The sequence below is a fragment of the Pseudophryne corroboree genome, chromosome 8 (assembly GCF_028390025.1).
Source record: "Pseudophryne corroboree isolate aPseCor3 chromosome 8, aPseCor3.hap2, whole genome shotgun sequence".
Classification (NCBI taxonomy): Eukaryota; Metazoa; Chordata; class Amphibia; order Anura; family Myobatrachidae; genus Pseudophryne; species Pseudophryne corroboree.
In genome coordinates, this window is record NC_086451.1 from 409,195,202 (window position 1) to 409,210,499 (window position 15,298).

At 46.4% G+C, this 15,298-nt stretch overlaps 1 protein-coding gene across 3 annotated transcripts in view; it reads left to right on the plus strand.

Annotated features, from left to right (window-relative positions):
* The window catches only part of TMEM91 (transmembrane protein 91), a 122,947-nt gene that overhangs the window by 15,307 nt on the left and 92,342 nt on the right, over nt 1-15,298 (plus strand). Inside the window, exon 1 of one of the 3 annotated variants that reach the window (XR_010183142.1) lies at nt 1,628-1,774. The exons of 1 other annotated variant lie outside the window; for it this stretch is intronic. The gene's annotated coding sequence lies outside the window, so the exon portion shown is untranslated. Of the gene's footprint in view, nt 1-1,627; nt 1,775-15,298 lie in introns of those variants that run through there. One more of the 3 variants, XM_063937835.1, reaches the window with a different exon arrangement.

Below are 15,298 nucleotides of genomic sequence, written 5' to 3' on the forward strand. Positions count from 1 at the left end.
AATGTGGAGCAATGTGCATTACCACTAAATGATGTTAAGCTAGGACACTTAGTAAATGTTGCACATCTGTCCAGAGGGGAATACGATGCATGACATGTGGATTACAAGGGATTAAATAGAGGGGATTTCTATGTGCAAATTAACCCTCTAGTGTCTGAGAGAGTTTCTGTAAGCTAATTGATGTGCCTGGGCTGCTGGCACTGATGTATGCACAGCCCCTGTGCCCTCCTCATACAGCAGTAATAAGTATGTCACAGAAGAGCACAGGGAGTCCCCTCACCTATATGCAGGGCCCTGTAGGGTGTCTGTCAAGTTCCCTGCGTCCCCTCATAGAGCAGTAATAAGTATGTTACAGAAGGGCACAGGGGTCCCTCACCTATATGCAGGGCCCTGTAGGGTGTCTGTCAAGTTCCCTGCGTCCCCTCATAGAGCAGTAATAAGTATGTTACAGAAGGGCACAGGGGTCCCTCACCTATATGCAGGGCCCCATAGGGTGTCTGTTAGTGTCCCTGTGCCCCCTCATAGAGCTGTAATAAGTATGTTACAGAAGGCCACAGGGGGCCCCTAACCTCCATGCTGGGCCGCACAGGATGTCTGTCAAGTTCCCTGCGTCCCCTCATAGAGCAGTAATAAGTATTTTACAGAAGAGCACAGGGAGACCCCTAACCTCTATGCAGGGCCCCGCAGGGTGTTTGTCAGGGTTATCTGCATCTGTAAGGGTTCCCTGCATCCTCTGATAGAGCAGTAATAAGTATGTTACAGAAAAGTACAGGTGGGCCCCTCTCCTCCATGCTGGGCCCCGCAGGGTGTCTATCAGGGTCCCTGTGTCTCCTCACAGAGCAGTAATAAGTATGTTACAGTAGAGCACAGGGGGACCCCTAACCTCTATGCAGGGCCCCGCAGGGTGTCTATCAGGGTCCCTGTGCCCCCTCATAGAGCAGTAATAAGTATGTTACAGAAGGCCACAAGGGCCCCTAACCTCCATGATGGGCCACACAGGATGTCTGTCAAAGTTCCCTCATAGAGCAGTAATAAGTATGTTACAGAAGAGCACAGAAGGACCCCTAACCTCTATGCAGGGCCCCGCAGGGTGTTTGTCAGGGTTATCTGCATCTGTCAGGGTCCCTGTGCCCCCTCATAGAGCAGTAATAAATATGTTACAGAAACGTACAAAAGTACATTGGGGGTGGGGGGCTCTCCTCCATGCTGGGCCCTGTAGGCTGTCTGTCAGGGCCCCTGTGCTCCCTCATAAAGCAGTAATAAGTATGTTACTGTTAAAGTACAGGGGTTTAATAAGTATGTTACATAAGGGCACATGGGGTCCCCTCTCCTCCATGCTGGTCCCTGTAGGGTGCCTGTTAGTGTCCCTGTGACCCCTCATAGAGCTGTCGTAAGTATGTTACAGTAGGCCACAGGGGGGGCCCTCTCCTCCATGCTGGTCCCTGTAGGGTGCCTGTTAGTGTCCCCGTGACCCCTCATAGAGCTGTAGTAAGTTTGTTACAGAAGGCCACAGGGGCCCCCTCTCCTCCATGCTGGGCCCCGCAGGATGTCAGTCAAGGTTCCCTTCGTCCCCTTATAGAGCAGTAATAACTATGTTACAGAATGGCACAGAGGGTCCCCTCACCTCCATGCAGGGCCCCGCAGCAGCAGTGTAGTGCGGTGTAGAAGGGGTTACAGCAGCACAGCATCCTCTGCTCCCTCCCTCCTCTCCTAGCAGAGACTCCGAGGCAGTGAGCAGAAGAGGACACGGAGCACAGACACTCCGAGCATCCAGGTATGTGATGGGGTCTGTGGGTCTGTATAGCGCTCTTACCTCACTACAGGGCGCTAGCTGTGTGTTCTTCATTGTGCAGCCTGAAACACCCTTTCTCTCCTACACTTTTTGACTTGACTCCTATAACTAAGACTTCAGATTGCAACTCTCATATCCTACACACTTCTATACCTGACCCTATAGCCCACACTTTTATCCCACTCCTATATCCTACACTTATATACTGTACCTGACACCTATATCCCATGCTTTTATCCCACTCCTATATCCTACACTTATATACCTGACCCTATATCCCATGCTTTTATCCCACTCCTATATCCTACACTTATATACTGTACCTGACACCTATATCCCATGCTTTTATCCCACTCCTATATCCTACACTTATATACCTGACCCTATATCCCATGCTTTTATCCCACTCCTATATCATACACTTATATACTGTACCTGACACCTATATCCCATGCTTTTATCCCACTCCTATATCCTACACTTATATACCTGACCCTATATCCCACTCCTATATCCTACACTTCTATACCTGACCCTATATCCCACTCCTATATCCTACACTTCTATACCTGACCCTATATCCCATGCTTTTATCCTACTCCTATATCCTACACTTCTATACCTGACCCTATATCCACCCATGCTTTTATCCTACTCCTATATCCGAAACACTTCTACACCTGACCCTATAGGCTATATCCCACTCCGATATCCTACACTTCTTTACACAGTAAAATTCTGCCGATGATTTTCACATTCCAACTTAAAAAATATCTGAATTGGTGAGTCGGGATTTCTACGATAATTTATTTATTTATTACCAGTTATTTATATAGCGCACACATATTCCGCAGCGCCTTACAGAGAACATTTGCCCATTCACATCATTCCCTGCCCCAGTGGTGCTGACAATCTATATTCCCTACCACATGTACACCACACACATTCACACTAGGGTTAATTTTGTTGGAAGCCATTTATCCTACTAGTATATTTTTTCAGTGTGATTCGTACATCCTACGCTTATATACCTGACCGCTATAATATTCACCTGTTACTCCCACTTGTACATGCTAGACTAATATACCTGACCGCTATAGTATTCCCCTCTTACCCCTCTTACTTCTACTCATGCATCATATGCTCATATACCTGACCGCTATAATATTCCCCTCTTACTTATGCTCGTGCATTATATGCCTATATAAATGTCTGTTAATATATTCACCTGTAACTCCCACTTGTACACCAACCTCTTATACAGTATACGTGCCCCCTATCTTATTCATCTCTTATTTCTACTCGTACATCCTACACTTTTATACTGGAGCCCTACAGTAATAATAATAATCACTTCTTAAACCCACTCATATCTTACTTTTATGCTGAACCTCCGTAATTTTCATTTCTTAATCCCTCTCATACATCGTACATTTGTAACCCATGTAACACTGATTTCTTAATCATATTGATACATCCTATATTTTACAAACGTACCATTTAACTGGAAACAGGTACTTGTCAAACGCTACAAAACATTGGAATCCCAACTTTACTCCTTTGTCTTACGCCTCTATGGCTGACTTCTAATTCCAATACTTAACCTTTCTCCTATAAGCAATCATTCTTAAACTGCTACCAAACCCAAAAGTTTATAATTACATAACTCTAAATCCTCCTTATTACCCCAGCTATTATATCATATACATCTATATCCGATTGCTATATCCAGCACTTACATACCTAAACCCTGTCTCCTACACCCCTATAACAGGCAGCTACAGTATGCCCTATACTTGTACACAGGATGCCTGTAATATTCACTTATCTATCCAATGCTTAACGTATAAATTCCATAGTATGCCACAATATCACCCACTCTCATACCGTATCGGAGGGGACTCAGTGTGTCGGCTCCACAGAGCTTACACTAATTTCTGTCACCCAGGATAAAATAGGAAATAATTGTTTTGTCCAAGGTCACAAGAAACAGGCAGTAAAATATGAATTGTGCTCCTCAGCTAGGACTGTCACAGCCACTGTGGTACAGCAGGGTTCTCAACCACTGAAGTGTTTTATATTACTATTTAATACCTTGAGGCCATAGAAAAATAATTTGCATTCTGTAAAATCCTATATAATAAAGCTCTCTAGTGTGAGATGTATATTTCTAGAGTTTTAGTCAAATATTCTTAAACACTACTCTCCCATATCCATCTGGGTTATACACATGTATAGACTGAACAGTGTTATATTACGACTCTCTTATATTTCACCTGTATATCGTCTGTGCTTATCTGTTGTTCCCCTTACTTAGTGTCTTATTATTTTTAATGGTTATTTATATAGCGGCACTCATATTGGGTAGAACTGCACAGAACCCTCTCCTTGTCACCCTTTGCTTATTGTGTCACCTCATCGCCTTACCCTCTTTACTGTGTCCTCTCGTCTTCCCTCATTAAGTGTTCCCTATATCCTAACCTTGTTATATGGAGTTGGACGCAAGCGCGGCATCATCTTTTGCCGTAGTCGTGTCTGTGTCTCTATGAAATTGCAGCTAGAAAGCCCTTCCCTGGCATACATCCGTGCATCTGAGTGTGCAAGGACTCAAGTGTATGTATGGTGAGGCACATAGATAGGCCCAGGGGCGCACGCTATACCGATATTCACGCAAACTGGCAATGTTTTTCTTCTGTGCATGCGCATAAGTCACAGCAAACGTGTGACAAATTTGTTCATACAGAATCGCAGATCGAGTTGCATAGTCTCCTCATACATTAAACGGCCAAAAGTATATGGACACGTCTTCTGATTAGTATGTAATATACATAATTAGCATGTTTGGCCATTACATCTGCATCTATTGCATAGTTTGGTGGAGAAGGAATAATGTTCTGGGGATTGTTCTTCTGGTTTGGCCTGGGCTCTTTAGCTCCAGTGAAGGGAAATCTTAATGCTATCATGACATTCTAGAGAAATGTGTGCTTCCATTGCGGCACGAATTTGGGGAATGGCGTCAAAAAATGGTTTGCATAGTTTGGTGTGGAAGACCCTGACAGACCTGCACAGAGGTCAAGCCCTCCACTTCATCTAACACCTGTGAATGGATTGGGATGTTGACTGTGAGCCAGAGTCTACCTCCCAACATCGCTGCCGGACTACAGACACGCCTCTGTGAGACATGGCCACACCCCTTTTCCAGCGCGCACACTTACAAACAATACAGGGGCTGATTAGGGGCCCCAGTCTATCAACTGCTACTGCTATTGTGACAGAATGCATGATAATCTCAGCAGCCATGTTGGAAAATCTAGTGTAAATCCTTCCTAGAAAACAGGGGGGGGGGGCTGTTATACCAGCAATGAAGGGGGGACATGTCCATATAAAAGGGTTTTGGAATAAGATGTTTAATACGCACACATGTTTGTAATAAGATAAGTGATACTGGGCTGCTGGAGGATACTTGTCCTCACTACAGTGGAGGAAGTTAATGCTTTTCCGATTGTTGTATATGTGTGTACAGTATGTGAGTAGTACTACAGTTGCCGAATTGTACCATGGTAAACATTTCTTGTATAGGGCGATGCAAAAGCCGCCGCCCTCTGGGAGTGTATCTTAGCATAGCAGAATAGCGAACGAAAGATTAGCAGAACTGCTACTAAATAATTTGTTGCAGTTTCTGAGTAGACCTACTCCTAGATTGCGATCACCTCAGTCTGTTTAGTTCCTAGTTTGACGTCACAAACACGCCCTGCGTTCGGCCAGCCACTCCCCCGTTTCTCCAGCCACTCCTGCGTTTTTCCCTGGCACGCCTGCGTTTTTTAGCACACTTCCTGGAAACGGCCAGTTACCTCCCAGAAACGCCCCTTTCCTGTCAATCACTCACCGATCAGCACAGCGACTGAAAAGCGTCGCTCAGACCTGTGTAAAATTGCTTCGTTTGATGTTAAAATACTTAGCGCATGCGCGCTGCGTACCATGCGCATGCGTATTTTCCACCTAATCACTGCGTTGTGAAAAACGGCAACGAGCGAACAACTCGGAACGACCACCTTTGTCAGCAATTGAGAACTCAACTTATCCAAAATGTCAAAATGTATTTCTGATTTGAGACTTTGCAACCTCCAGTTATATACTGCAGAGCTAGCAGTCTGTAAGATGACTTTTTCCACGCTGGGGAAACACATCACACACCTGCTATCAGACAAGACATATCCTGGTAACACAAAACTGCCATCTGCCGATACATCTGTCCCCGATCTATAGCACCTGTCACCCTTCACTCAGGTGTGACATCGCACTGAGGAACAAAGGCTCCAATTGTCTTATTACAGGACGGCAGTTGTCACATTCTCCTGTCTCCATACTTCTCTCTCTCTGTCTTCTACAAATATAATTTTGTAAGCACCGATACCCTCCCCCTTAATTGCGCCCCATTATTCTTGCATTTTCCACCACCACCCCCTGCCACTCACACTCTCGGATCATCACTCCATAACCCCTTCTCCCACCAGGGGCGGGATGTACTAACGGAAAAATGCGGAAAAAATGTGGTAAAACCCCCGTTTTACCACATTTTCAAATGTACTAAGACCCTACCGCCGCGTTTTTTCCGTCCAGGGTATCACCATCTCTGGATGGCGATACCCTATAGAAGCCTATGGGCTTCTTATTGCCAACCGCCGCAACCCGCCACCCCCGCTGCAGACGCCTCCCCCCCCTCCCCCCGGCATACCTTCCTCCAGGCAGCCCTGGTACCGGAAGGTAATCTCCTCCTCCCCCTAGCAACGCAGCCGGAGGTCCTTCCGGCTGCAGGGGGGAGGAGGAGGCGCCGGGGCCAGTGTGAAGATCCCGAGGAGGTGACGGAGACCCCCCCGCAGACCACCTCACAGGTATCGCGGGGGCCTCCGTCATCGCATTGCGATATTGATCGTCATTTGGTTTCTCGTTAGTAAAGTTATAGTCACATAAACCCTTTACACATTTTTAATAAATGTCCATCCGGGTGTGGATCGTTGGGTCGTCAGTAGCTAGGTCGACAGTCATTAGATCGACCACTATTGGTCAACAGTGACTAGGTCGACACCTGAAATAGGCCGACACGGTCATTAGGTCGACATGGAAAAAGGTCAACATGAGTTTTTTATATTTTTTGGGTGTTGTTTTCTTCGTAAAGTGACCCGTGTACCCCAAATAGTGCACCGTGTTGGCCAAGTTGCCTCGCTCCGCTACCGCTGCGATCGGCACAGGTTAAGTGTCAGTTTTGACTATCTTTTCTACGAGATAGTCTAGGCTTGCGATGCCGACCGCGCGGGACAGCACATCGGCATCGAATCGGGATCCCAAGGTGACTTTCACCTTGCGATCTGCACTAACTTTATATAGTCAAAATCATAAGAAAATATCTCCCTGTGTGTACACACCATAAGTCATTTGCAATTTTTTTTTTTTCTTGCAAGCTTTTTGTGAAATGAATTTTGTTCTTGCACATCTCTTTGTCTGCAGGAGAGTCCAGCCAAGCTTTATTAAATGAGATTACAAAGCAGCTATTTAGATCTTGTAACACTTCACTCTGGAGCAGAAGTAAATGCTTGGTGCTGCAGGGAAGCTGAGATCTTTAAATGCTGTATTTCATCCATTAGAAAGAAGACGCTTTTATTAGTTGCAATGTTTGGCAAATTATCTCTTTATTGATTTAGGAATCTGAATTAAGAAAAATACAGTTTAGATGGATATCAGCCTGCAGTTCCACAGCCAAGTACTGTATCGAGATGGTTGCTGTAATTGTGGCTTGAATATATAGATGTTTTGTGGTTATCCGTCATTTTGGAATAGCAAAGATTCTGCTTTTGTGCTTGAACGACCTTACAGCCGCTTTGTGCTCCATTGCAGGAAACATTTCTCCAGTCACCCTGCAATGCTTAGTTATGTGTTGGAGTCAGAGTTGGCGCTAGCCCTAAGAGCAGCCTATGGGGCACCTCTCCCTCCTATCAAAGGACGAGCCCCCCTCTCACGCTGCCTACCCCCACCCTCGCTTCTTAGTTTTACAAGTGGAAGATGGGGGCAGCATCCTCTTTTCCTGGGACTGTGCATTGCACTTAGTTGTGACATTGCAGCTTAGCGCCACAGTCCCGGCGTAACAGTGTCTCGAGATACATGTATGTAAGAAGCTGCTGGGGGCTCCTTCTTCAGGTCAGCGGCCGGCGCTCTGCGTGGGAGAGCTGCAAGGGCATTAAAATCAGTTAGATTATGTCACTCCTTCAATGTTTTAGGCGTCCCCTGATTAATGGTACCCTAGGGCAGTGCCTAGTGACTGTTACCATATTTTATTTCTAGGGCCCCACAAAGGGGTCGATTCAATTCAGCGACAGTTGAATAGCGCCGGGAGTTAGCTCCCATCGCTATTTAATTCAGCTCAAGTTAAGTCGGCGAAGGCCCGTTCTCGCGGACTTAACAGGTTGATTTGTTGGGAGAACGGGCATTCTCTGACTTAACTCCCCGCTGCAATGCTGATTCCCAACAGAATCAGCCTCGCGCCGGCCACGCGGCAGCACTTTTGTCGGATTTCCTCTCTCATCCCCCGGGGGTGAGAGAAGAATTCCCGACAATTGGTGTCACTTGTCGCTGTATTGAATAGCGCCGGGAGCTAACTCCCGGCGCTATTCAACTGTCGCTGAATTGAATCGACCCCTAAAGTATCCACAAAACCGTAGAACGTATCAAAATATAGACAGTAAAATCACAGATGGGGTAGACTAAGCACAGGGGCACAGTAAGGGCTTGGGAGCCACTTCCATGATGTAACCCCCCCCCCATACCTGTTACGATGTGCCTATTCTTAATCCGCACTGCAATCTTTTCAGTGTCAATTTTGGAAAGATGGCGCATGGCCTGAATAGTACACAGACTGCCACTGTGTCAGAGACTGGTTCGATGCGGTGCCATCTTACCAGGAGAGACTGAAAGATCTTAATATGTATAGTTTGGAGCAGAGAAAGGAAAGGGGGGACATGATAGAAAAATCAAATATATCAAGGGATTTAACAAGGTACAGGAGGTACAAGGTACAACGATGGCAGCACGGGACAGGCATAAAGAGCACGCACAGTTGCTGGTCCTGGGTTAGGGATGTGTGGTGCAGGGCCCCTCTGGACCCATGGTCCAGTGTGCGCTGCTTACCCTGCCTTCACCCATGATAGACACGCCACTAAGTAACAGGGAGCAGGAGTAGCGCAACTCTGTAACTTGCAGAGGCAAGTGGCAATAAGCATGTACTTAGCGTATGGGCGTACGCCCAGCATCTGAGTCTCTGAGGGGGTAACGAGCAAAAAAAAGGACAGGGAGCACAGGAGGCATGAATAGTGCAAGGGGGAGAATGAGAGGAAAGAGGGCAATGCCCACAAGAACTTACATACTGAGGGGTCCCCCAATGGTAGCATTGGCCCTATTTGTTTTGTCATTTTATTAGAACCCTCTGGGTTTATACTTCTGGATACCCTGCCTAGTGTTCATTCTAGCACCCTGCACCTTTCAAAATCCGTGCAGTTACTCTTTCCTGCCTGGGGTGTCGCTCTTTGCTGTGATGCTTCTCTGCAGACTCTGATCTGTTACTCAGTGCTGTGATACAGACCTGTGTGTGCTGAGAAGCATCAGAGCAGAGAGTGACACCCCAGGCAGGAAAGAGGAACTGCACAAGATTTGAAAGGTGTAGGTGCTAGAATGAACACTACCTACCTAACGTCACTGTTATAATATGCAAATGAGTAGTAGAAGACATATTTATAAGCAGAAGAATTTATTTATAATGGGGTGCACCATTTACAGTGCCAGTATGTGCTTAAGCCCAGGTGCATGCACGCACGAGTAGTGCCACACGTGTGTACTATAAATGGTGCCTTCATCACAAAGAAATTCTTATTACTGCTCATGATACTGTCCCAGTAATCAGGCAATATATGAATATTACCTCCTTAGGAAACTTATTACTCAGTTTTGGCTCCTTAATGAAATGATACATTAATATTGGCTCCTTAGGAAATAATGATTACCCACATGAATAACAAGTCAGTGTTTACTTCCTAATGAATGTTGTGTTTGATCTGCTGGGACAACAGTGCCAACATTTGGTTTGAGCAGTCTCATCTGCTAGAAGAACCACGTCTAAACTTTACATACATTACGCAATTTGTATTTTTTCTATAACAATGACGATGACAGTCTCAGAACAGGTGCTTGGATATCATATGGTTTGAAATGTGGATTTTCCTTTAGTAAAATACACAATTACTTTTTTGTTTGATTTTTTATTTTCTGTAAAAAAAAAATAAAAAAAAAATATTCTTGTAGAATTACTCCAAGTAGGTATTTCATGTCAAGACAAGCCTGGGCCTGGGTACTTTAGTGCATGCCCCTCAACATTTTCTGTGACCCTGATTGCAAGTGGGGCAGATTATTATGTGAAGAGAGATTTATAGTTGGGAAAAGGGCATACAGTACTTACCTACTCTACCAGAACCTACGGAAGACCCCCACATTTCCCCCCGGGCTCTCGGGAGAGTGGGTGTTTCTCCTGCATCTGGCTCACTTCCTAGTGAAGTGGATAGGATGGGGATAGGATGGGGAGACTAATGTTGGGAATTGTGCTCTGTGGGGCGGGGTGTGCAATTTGACGAAAGTTCATGATAATCGCGTCATTTGGCCTGGTCTCCTTTTCATGTGGGGCCCAATGACACAAATGGCACAAAGGGCGGAATTCAAGCATTGTTCCGCTGGCAGCCAGTAGATGGCACTCAAAAGAAGCTGTTCAATTGTAGCTGCGTTGTAGCGCGATGGCTGCCGGCGTCAGCATTTCAGCTCACACCCCCCCGGGGGTGGTGAGCTGAAAGGTATAAAAAGTGACCCATTTGGGCGCTCAAACGGCACTTTTTACAATCGCTTCCAGTACTTTGGTCGGGTTTAGCTGATTTATGCAGCTAAACCCGACCTCTATGGGCACGATCAGCGCGATAACAGGACTCAATTGAATATCGACCCAGCGTTCCCCCATCATTTTTAGACGGAATATCAGGAGTAATAATCAATTGAATTCCAGCCCCACCCCCATCATTGGCCACCTGCAGCACCGCTCTGGGCTTCTGGCGAAGAGGAGATAATCAAAGTAGGTAAGGGTGTGGCCTAGCTCAATTCTACGTTTTAGAGTAAAGTAAAAAATGTTTGCTAGTGAGTATTCTTTAAATATTAAGGGGCTTATGTCAGTTTAGTGGATGTACAGTATATTATGTGTTTTCTCACTGAGCGTTCTCTGGAATTGAGCATAAAGCCCCTTTCACATCTCCAATGCCGGATCCCACCCGCGAATTCGAAACAGGTCCTACCCGGGTGGGATCCGACATTGGACCCTAATAGCAGGCTTCCCGACCCGGTCGGTTGCCTTAGCGGCGGGGGGCGGAGCCGGCAGTGGGGGTGGAGGCGGCGCTGGGAGATGAGATTATCTCCACGACGCCTCTCCCTATACAGTGAACGGGTCCCGGGTCGCATTGATCCGGGAACCCGTTCACACTGCCACTGCCTCGGTATTCAACCCGGGAATAACTCTTCTTATTATTAGGCGACCAGGGAATTCTCATGGGGCCCGTTCACACCGCACAGTGACCTGTGTCGACCTGGCAATATGCCGGGTTGATACCGGGTTATTTTTGCGATGTGAAAGGGGTATAAGCAAGAACAGGGAGTACAGTGTATGCATCTCAGTATTTGGGGCTGAAAGGTCAGAAACGTAGTAGAAATAGTGCATTATCACATAAGCAGCGTTCATAGAGGGCATTGAAGGCTATGCAGATTGCACACTGATGATGATGCCTGTGCAACTTTGAACACGAGAATATACACGTTCAGTGATGTGCACGCAATGCGGGAGTAGTTACCAAGACTCACGTACAACTCTGCACTGGCCCCTTGGGCCTTATTTCTACTGGCAAATACATAACTTTGTCTGTACCTTTCCTACAGAGGGTGTGGGAGACTCCTAATTTTTAAAGAAGTCCCTCGAACCCCTGGAAGAGTGGGCGAAACGCCCGCATGCTACCTATTTCCTAGTGAGGTGGGCAGGATGGGGTGATAATATTGGGATTTGCGAGTCCGTTGGGAGGAAATGGGGCTAAAATGATGCTAATTGTTTTAACTTAGCAAACAAACAAAAAGCATCCTGAAGAAATGCTAAGCAATGAAACGCAATGCAAGTGACTATTCCAGTGGTTGTGCTAACACTAGAAACAAAAACTAAAAAGCACTTTTAATTGCCCTTTTGAGGGGTGGTCTTCAGTATACCGCCGGCCGGGATCCCGGCGACCAGCATACCGGTGCCGGGATCCCGACCACCGGCATGCCGACACATATTCTCCCTGTTGGGGGTCCACAACCCCCCTGGAGGGAGAATAAATATCAGTACATAATACACAAGGAAATTGTTTCCGATAACCACATCTTTCAGACAGAAAAAAGAAAAGAGAATAAGAAGAAAAAAGAAAACAACAACGTGACATAAACATAGAGAAGGGAACATAGTGGATGCTTGAATACATGGTTTGAGTTCGAAAATTAATAGACTAAGCAAGTGTCGAGTTGACCAAGATAGTCGCTTGGGGAAAGAAACTGTTCCTGTGTCTAGCCATTCTCACGAGCCGCAGGCTGTACCGTCTTCCAGATGGCAGCCGCCGGAACAGATCATGAGCAGGGTGGGAGTGGTCATCGATGATCCTTTCCGCCCGTTTCCTAACCCTAGCCCGGTAGATATCCTCGATTGCCGGGAGATTTGTCCCTTTGATTTTTTCCGCTGCCCTTAATATTTGTTGTAGTCTATTCCTGTCGTGAGTTGAGGCCGAGCCAAACCACACTATTATTGAGGCGCAGAGAACAGATTGAATGATTGCCGAGTAGAAGAGGATCAGAAGTTCCTGCGGCAGATTGAGCTTCCTCAGTTGCCGCAAGAAGTACAGTCTTTGCTGGGCTTTTCCCGCAATGCTGCTCTATGTTAGTCTTCCACCTCAGATCCTTGGCGATCGTGGAGCCTAAAAATCTGAAGGATTCTACCACAGCTACTGTGCTGTCCGCAATTGTGAGTGGGGAAAGTGTAGGGGATAGCTTCCTAAAATCAAAATCCTAGTTAGCGGCTCGACCTCCCTTCTATAAGCGGACTCCTCTCCGTCCGCAATAAGTCCAATCAGCGTAGTGTCGTCCGCAAATTTAAGGAGTTTCACGGAGGAGTCTGTAGAAGTGCTGTCGTTGGTGTAGAGAGAGAAGAGGAAGGGAGAAAGAACACATCCCTGGGGAGCACCCGTGCTAGTTGTCCTGACGCCGGAGATGAATTTCCCTGTCCTGACTCGCTGCTCCCTATCCGTCAGGAAGTTTACCACCCAGAAGCATAGCTTTTCTAGTTCTCCTAAACTGCGCATTTTCAGTTGCAGCAGAACAGGGATGATAGTGTTGAATGTGGAGCTGAAGTCCACGAACAGGACCCTCGCATAGCCTCCTGGTGAATCCAAATGTAGTGCAGGCCCAGATTTACTGCATCCTCAGGCGATCTATTTGCCCTGTAGGCGAACTGCAGAGGGGCTAGGAGGGAGCCTACCTTGGACTTTTAAGTGAGTCAATACCAGACGCTCCATTGTCTTCATTCCCACCGATTTTAGTGCTACTGGTCTGTAATTGTTCAGGTTACCGGAAGAGGAAGGTTTATTCGGCACTGGGATAATAAGTGAGAGCTTGAAACAAGCTGGGACCACACCAGTACCGAGCGTCTTGTTGAAAACGTCCGTGAAAACTGGTGCCAGTTGAGTGTCACATGTTTTTAGGGTGGATGGGGATACGCCAACTGGCCCTGGTGCTTTCTTGGGCTTCAGCTTCCTAAATAGCTTAGTTATCTCCGCTACTTCCGCCTGGAGAGTAGACGTAGCGCCCTGGGGGGGGGGGCATTTCCGTCGTAACAGCCAGCGCATCGACAGAATGAGGTGAAGTGTCGCCTCTCGAACCTTCAGTAGAAACGATTTAGGTCCTCCGCCAGTTGCTGACTGGAGTCAAGGCAGGATGTGGGGCACTTGTAGTTGGTGGCAGCCTTCAGACCCTTCCATACTGACTGTGGGTCGTTCGCAGAGAAGTTGGACACAAGCTTGTCGGCATAACTGTTTTTGCTGCCTTGATCTCCCTTGATAGGGTATTCCTGGCCTGTCTGTATCTGATTTTGTCTCCGCTTCTGTTTGCCTCCTCCTTGACAAGGCGTAGCTGCTTCAAGTTCGCAGTGAACCAGGGCTTGTTGTTTGCATAGATGCAGACAGTTTTTGACGGCACACATAAGTCCTAACAAAAATTGACGTATGATGTAACCGAGTTTGCAAGATCGTTAAGGTCCTCCGCGGCAGCCTCAAAGACGTTCCAGTCAGTGCATTCGAAGCATGCTTGTAGTTTTAGTTCAGCCTCGCTGGACCACCTCCTCACAGACTTGACTACCGGCTTAGCGCTCCTCACTCGTTGCTTATAGGTGGGGAGCAGATGGACTAGGCAGTGATTAGAGAGCCGCTACTAGTGGGATCTAATCAGTGGCGTATCTTTAAACGGTGCAAGGTTTGTCCAGGAGCCCCATACAGCACCCCATGCACCCATTCAATACACTTAGTCTATGTGGTTGTTTCAGAAGAAACCTCCAGGAAAATGGTGCCAGGGCTATTTCTCAGAGATATGCCCATGCACAATTGCGAGATCACCAGGATCACAGGTGCCATTTTAAAAGATTGGGTTTTTTTTTATCTGCGCACCGAGTCCTCTCTGTTTCGGACAAGCTGCCGTACTAAAAGAGGCATGTACATGTGACAGAATATGCCATTCATATATCAAGTGTGAGCGCACTAATACAGTTATGAACATATAATTTGATCAAGGCTGCAGGTTTAATAAAAATACCTTTATTTATCTCCTAAAAACAATGAATTTATAGAAACATTTGACACAAGAGAAAGGGTGCACACCAACAGTGTATGCACAGTAAAACAGACTGAGCAGCCTTGCTACTCCACCAAGAGGGACAAACACATAAGTCCCGGAAAATTCAAAATGTAGGAGAAAAAGTGCAGCGTGCATTGGCGCTCATACCATAAGATGAATCCCTTGAATTAATGAGGGATAAACTGAACCATGGGTTTTTGCCGAATAAAGTGCATTTATTACATGGACAGACTGATAAACATATACATACAATGGAAAAAAACAGATTTAAAATTACAAATTAAAAAAATGGTGATGAACCTGGAGGCAGTGTCTGGTTTAAAGTGACTATGCAATGAATAAACAAGCAATCTCTCACCATCTGGTGGCCCTGCGGTGGGCTAGCTTAAAATAAGCAGTTTAGGGTCCAGAGCTGAAATAGCCCGGCACCACCGCACAGGGCTTAAATCAGCAAGTTAGTTGTTCCAGAGATATCACCGCTCCACGGTCCAATCAATCCTCTATCCAAATGAC